Genomic DNA, 6204 nt, shown 5'->3' on the forward strand with positions numbered 1-6204 from the left:
AGTGTGAGGTCCTCAGTGATGTGACAGAAGCAGTTCCATGGACCTGGTGGGGGCAAAAGCCCATCACAGCGGATGGACGGGAGGAGAACGAGAGGCAGGAGCATGGACCACTCTTTCAAGAAGTTGTGCTACAGAGAGACACAAAGATGTGGGGCAGAACCTGGCAAAGGAAGTAGAACAGGGAAAGGTGTTGGGGACCGGAGAAATAATGGTGTTTTTGTATGTCGGTGTGAGTATAGTGAGCAAAACTTGATGATCAGGAGAGAGACGGAGAATTGGTGGAACAAGGCCTCAGCAGGGGAGAGAGCCCCGTGGTGTACAGTTGGGTTCGGCCGTAGTAGGGATGGTCCATCTACAGTATCAGCTGTTCTGCTGTGGAGGAATCAGTGAGGTGTCGTCAGCTGCGTGTGAGGAGGGATGAGGTGCTGGAGACTGGCGAGCTGTGAGCAGCCATCTAGGAGATGGATCATGGGCTTGAAGTGGTTTAGGAGTGGAGAGGGGGCGTGGTCGGGGTGAAAGTGAGAAGGTGATAGTATCAACCGACAGAGGCCCCAGCCGGCTTCCAGAAGGAATGGGCCAGAAAGACGGGAGATGGTGATGAGAATGTGGGACATATGAAATTCTGCAACTCCCTAGGGGGTGAGCCTGAGGTAGGTGGAGGACAAACTCCTCAGGAAAGAGGGGTCCAAGAAATTGAGAGCACACGGTGTTTGGAGGATCGCCTCTGTGTCTTTTTAAATGTCCACAAATTAGAACAGGAGTGGTGATGGAAAGTGACAGTGAGCTCAGAAATAAAATGGCCAGGAGATAAGAGGAATGACAGTAGCAGGGAGGGGTCGTAGGCGTCTTTATGTATTCCTCATGTGAAGACTTTGTCTTTTTTTATTTTTATGGGATTTGGGTAAGTGTCACAATAAAGGTGTGTTCTGTATTTAGTTCATTATTATTTTTTAATTTCCCAGGTCCGTAGACATCATTTGTTTTTCTCTCCAGTTCTAAGGACAGCCAGTTCATTTTACCTTTGACAGACTCAATCCATCCGACATGGTCAAGGGTAGGCACTGACATTTTTAGAAGGTGAAACTTCTCATTCTATTTTGTGTTTCTAAACAGTTGCTCTGAGTCTGCCATCTTCTCTGTTGAGATGGTTCACACTAGGATCTGTTTTCTAAGATGGTTCCCGAAGAGCTAGGGATTTCACCCAAGTCTGAGCGCCTCGAGTGATTCACGATAAGAGCTCCTTCAAGTCACTGTGTTTCAGGTGTTTGCGTTCTCACGTTGATGTTAGAGGAGCCTCGTGTTTCCGTGGTCTCGGGCCTCCTCCTCTCACTCGCACCCCCAGGAGAGGAAGACTCACTTGTAAACTGAGAGTTTGCAAGGAGCTGGGCATCCTGACTCAGCCCCTCTGCGCCCCCGCTTCGGATCTGCCCACCTTCCCGAGGCAAGACTTCCTGTTCACCCACTCTCAGCTTGCCCCTGCCATGGAGGGGGCCCTCGCTCCGGTGCCTGCTGTGAATTTGTGGTGCCACCTCCTAAATCACTAGGGCAGTGTTAGCAAACTCACATGACCATAGGTCTAGGGCCCAAGTCTCCAGTCAGCTTTGTGAATGACAGTCGTGATTATTATCTCAATTTGATACCCTATATCTGTCTCCCAGTTAGTATTGAATTGGGGAAAGAGAGGTATTATTTATTGGAAACTTTAACACCTCAGCTGCTGAGCTTTCCTACAAACACCACGCATGGCTCTGTTAATGTCTCCAGTACTAACCTCCCCCATTACACACAGCAGGATCCTGGTGAATTTGCCTTCTTATTCCATCTTGATCACTTCCTCTCCCCTCCCTGTGCCCTGCCCTTCTTTAGTTTTTGTTGAATTTATTGCAGTCCGTTCCTTCGGGTCTTCCTGTTTCTGATGTCAACCCTTCCATGGTGTCTGCAGCGTGATCTCCTAAACACACGGATTTCGTGACCTCATCTCCTGCTCAATGTTTTAGTGTTTCCTTGTTAACTAGATATGATACTATGTAATCAAGATTACTCTGGTGCCTGCTTAGTCAGCCTCATCACCTTGGCACACACTTGAACGCTTTTAAAAGTTAGCTCTTGTTATTGTGACCACGTGCCCAACCCTGCATCCCTCACACGTCACCCCCCAGTGATCCTGGACTATTTGAGCAAGTGTGTGGGATCTTTCACACACCTTTTACCTGAAGTGCCCTCCAGTGCTTTTCATTGAGCAAACATCCTTCGACTCACTCTCCAACTGCAAGTCAGATGCTACCACTGTGAAGTCTACTTGGGTTCTCATTTCCCATCCTATGAAATGACATGTCTTGTTGTACTGTAATTTCTACAAAGTCCTGGAGAAGCGACCACTGTGTCCTCCCATTTCTGTCTCTTCAGAACTTAGCCTGATACCCAGATGAATGAGTAAATGAATTAAATAATGAAGTGACAAAAGAATCAACAAGTATTTCTCCTGCAAGGAGAGGTGTGGGGACCGAGAGCATTGGTGCTGGAGCTCAGCCCTGAGCTGCACGGTGGCAGGCAATGGTAAGAGGATTTTGCATCTTAGGAAGCACAGGAAAGCGTTTCCAGGATCTCAGTGACATCAGATAAGGAACTTTGTCTCCCTGAGCTTCAGTTTCATCTTTAAAATTTGACCCATGGTTGAGATGATCTCCAAGATCCTTCCCAACGCTGACATTCTCTGCCTTCTTCCACAGTATCCCCATTAGCCAGAAGTTAGCATTGAACTGAGGCATCCAACACTGGCACATTGTTTGGCTCTGCCCCTCTCTCACCTCCTGTCCTCTCTTGTGCTGCGTCTCTGGGGTCAGCACCAAAGTGTGAGGCCAAATGGAGCACGGGGGTCCAGTTCCCTTCCCAGCCTGGCTGCCCCCACCTGATGTAGCACTTCAACCAGCTGGACCTCCCTGCAGAGGACCCTAAGAAGGGACCACACAGTGTGGATGGTGGGTGGGAGGGAAGAAACCGCCTCTTCTGGTGGTGGGAATTTTCAGCTATTTTCACTATGTATTTACCATTCATTATTATTTTAAAAGAAAAAGGATCATAGAACCACCCTCCCACCTAAACATGCTGTCTCTTCACTCTTGACGCACTTGTATTAGTCAGGATTCTCCAGAGAAACAGAACCAATAGGATTTATAGATATAAGAGGAGGTTTATTTTAGGGATTGGCTCACATGATTATGGAGGCTGAGAAGTCCCATGATCTTCGGTCTGTAAGCTGGAGACCCAGGAAAGCTGGTGGTGCAATTCAGTCCTAATCCAGAGGCCCGAGAACCAGGAGCTCTGGTGTCCGAGGACAGGAGAAGATGGACGTCCCAGCTCAAGCAGAGAGAGGGAATTTGGCCTTGCTTCACCTTTTTGTTCTATCCAAGCCCTCGAAGCATTAGATGTTGCAGAGACACCCTCACACACACACACCCAGAAACTAGGTTTTACCAGCTTTCTAGGCATCCCTTAGCCCGGTCCAGCTGACACATAAAATTAACCATCACACCAGTCAGTTATGGTCTCTGCCTAACCTTTGCAGCCACAGCAGCTACAATTGCAGATATCTACTGTTGTACTTGTGTGGTTGTGAGCATGAGCTGTTCGCTAGTGCTACGAGCTGAGTTCCAAGTAAGTGCCGCAGTCTAGGGGTGGATAGGATCTTAGAGGAGCACCATTCAGCAAAGGCTCCATGGGAGAAGAAACATGGGGTATAGAAAATTAAATTGTCCTAGAAAGAAAAATGAGATATAGAAAAATATGAGGCTAAAAAAATATATTTTTTAATTTTTCTATCTTATCTTTTAAATTAACGTACATTAAAATTGACTTTTTTTTGGTGTACAGTTCTGTGAGTTGCAGCATACATGTGTATTTGGTGTATTTGGCCAATCAAACTACAACCCACCATGCACTGTGAGACCCATCCTTAGATTATTGTTGCTAGGATGTGAGGAAGTGCATCTTAGATCTGAAGAGGCATGGCGTTATTTCATTTGATGGGTATGACGTGGGGATGGGTGTTGCTCTCCCTCTGTTACTTGTGAGGAGCAGAGACCATGTGAAGATATGGGAAGACCAGGACGTTGGGGCCCGACACCCTTTGTTCAGAACCTGACATTACTATTTAGTGGTGTGTGATCTCAGGTGAACCAACCTCCCTGAGCTCCAGGTTCCTCAAACGTGGAATAGTTGGCCTTGAGAATTCCATAGTGAGGACTTGTACCTCCTCTGCTGCATATGGCTGCAAAGTACCTCTAGAAACTATCAGTGGGTTGGAGAGTAATAGTCAGGGTGAGCTCTTCCTGGAGGGAAAAGAAATTTGCTAACTGAAATCTAACACCCGTGTCTGGACTAAATGAACAGTCAACACCCTCTCCTGTGGGGTGTCCACCCTCGTCGGGGTAAATAACTGGAAGTCACTGAGGCTGGAAGCATTGGGGGAAGTTCTGCACTGCTTAGCTTTGTAAACAGTGTGGTCCGCCTTGACTGACAAGATAGACTGGAAGGACCTGAGCTAAAACGTATTAAATCAGTATAGCTTGCTTGACGAGGGCACAGATGCAAAGGCAACATTTTATAAAGCAAAGCTAATGTCTCTTTGGCCTTCAGTAACTTAGACCCTTCAGCAATGTCCTAATCCTTTACAAACAAGGGTTCAAATGAAGAGCTCAGGGCAGAGAAAGATTTCTACCTTTGGTCAGCCGCCTCCTTGCTTTTTATATATATATACATAAATATGCATACTTATACATCCAAACATATATATGTGTATATAATGATTATTTTATGTCAGCATTCACAGAGACAAGTGGGAACTCTTCTGAACTTCACCCAAAATTCACCCTGACCACTGACCTGTCCTGTTTAATTTGGAGGCTACTTAAGCCTAGAAGAGTCCAGTAAACGCCACTTAATCCCCTTTCCTTCCATGATTTCTTTTAAACATCAGACATCCTGGGCTCTGTAGGAAAAACTGTGCTTCATTGGAAAACTCTCCTTTTTCAGACTGTGCACATCCTCCCAGGTTGTCTGATTCCAGCTTTCATTGCCTTTGAGCTATTTCACAACTCTGTAAATTGTAAATCCTGCTGGCAATGCAAACGATTTTTGTCTGTGGACATGAAATGAATTCCGTCCGGTGGAGGGAATATCCTCCTCCTCCACAGAAAAGCCAATGTTTTCGTCCATTTGCAAGTTCATTTCAATATTCATACCTATAAATGTGTTAATTCTCCTTTGAACCAGTTACAGCATCTGTCAGAGTCAAATAAAATGAACACATCTTAAGATAACACCTATATGAGTTATGATTTTTCTAAAATTATATTTTAGCCATTTTTAGCTAGAAACTTCTAGGTCAGTGTAGATAAACCTGGTTATCTCTGAGGTCATCTTTGAGGAAAGAACAGAAATAACACACCACCATCACCCCTGCAATCTGCTCCTGTGCCCTCCACTGCCCTGTAATAATGCCTGCATGTCCCACCCAGACGCCTTTTTCTGGTGATTGGCAGCATTTGTTGTGTCTGTGTGTGTTTTGATGAGTTTGAAATGAAATTAGGATTTAGAGCAAATTGCTGTGAATTGCTATTATACTAGGGATTGAGAAGGAAATGAAAATAATCAACAGCAAGTTGACATTAAAATTTGTGCATTTGAAGCTTTTCTCCTAGATCTTGAAGTAAAAGGTAGCCCTTCAGGGTAAGGCCTGCTGGGGGCAGAAGCAGAGGTCACCATCGGGCACACTCAGCATTCTCAGCTGCTCTGTTAAACTTTTTGTGCTGCTTGCAGCCTTATAATTCTCAATTTATTTTTAAAAATGTACCAGTGGGGACAAAATGGTGCTTTGCTAGAGAGGAAAGTTGACTAGCCATGGTCAGAATTATTAAGGCAATGTCACATCCTACAGTCGCAAAGCAATCTTATGATCTGTGCCTTCAGAGGCAGAGTGTGGTCTCCGGGGGTGAGACTGCACTGGTCCTTGTATGTATAGACCCATCTCATCATCACGAGGACCTGAGATGTGAAAGCCCTGGGGGGACGGAGATGAATAACAAGGGTGGTCTGTCCTCAGGGAGGATTGGGAAAGGATGACATTCGTAAGACCTTCCGCTTGCTGGAATGAGTTTAACTGAAGCAGCTCAGTAATAAGCAGAATCATGTGTCCTATTATATTTG

General features: G+C 45.7%; 1 protein-coding gene across 5 annotated transcripts in view; it reads left to right on the top strand.

Moving 5' to 3' along the window:
* MCPH1 (microcephalin 1) overlaps positions 1-6204 on the top strand; it is a 245714-nt gene that overhangs the window by 226756 nt on the left and 12754 nt on the right. The window lies entirely within an intron of this gene.

The sequence above is a fragment of the Diceros bicornis genome, chromosome 29 (genome assembly GCF_020826845.1).
Source record: "Diceros bicornis minor isolate mBicDic1 chromosome 29, mDicBic1.mat.cur, whole genome shotgun sequence".
Classification (NCBI taxonomy): Eukaryota; Metazoa; Chordata; class Mammalia; order Perissodactyla; family Rhinocerotidae; genus Diceros; species Diceros bicornis.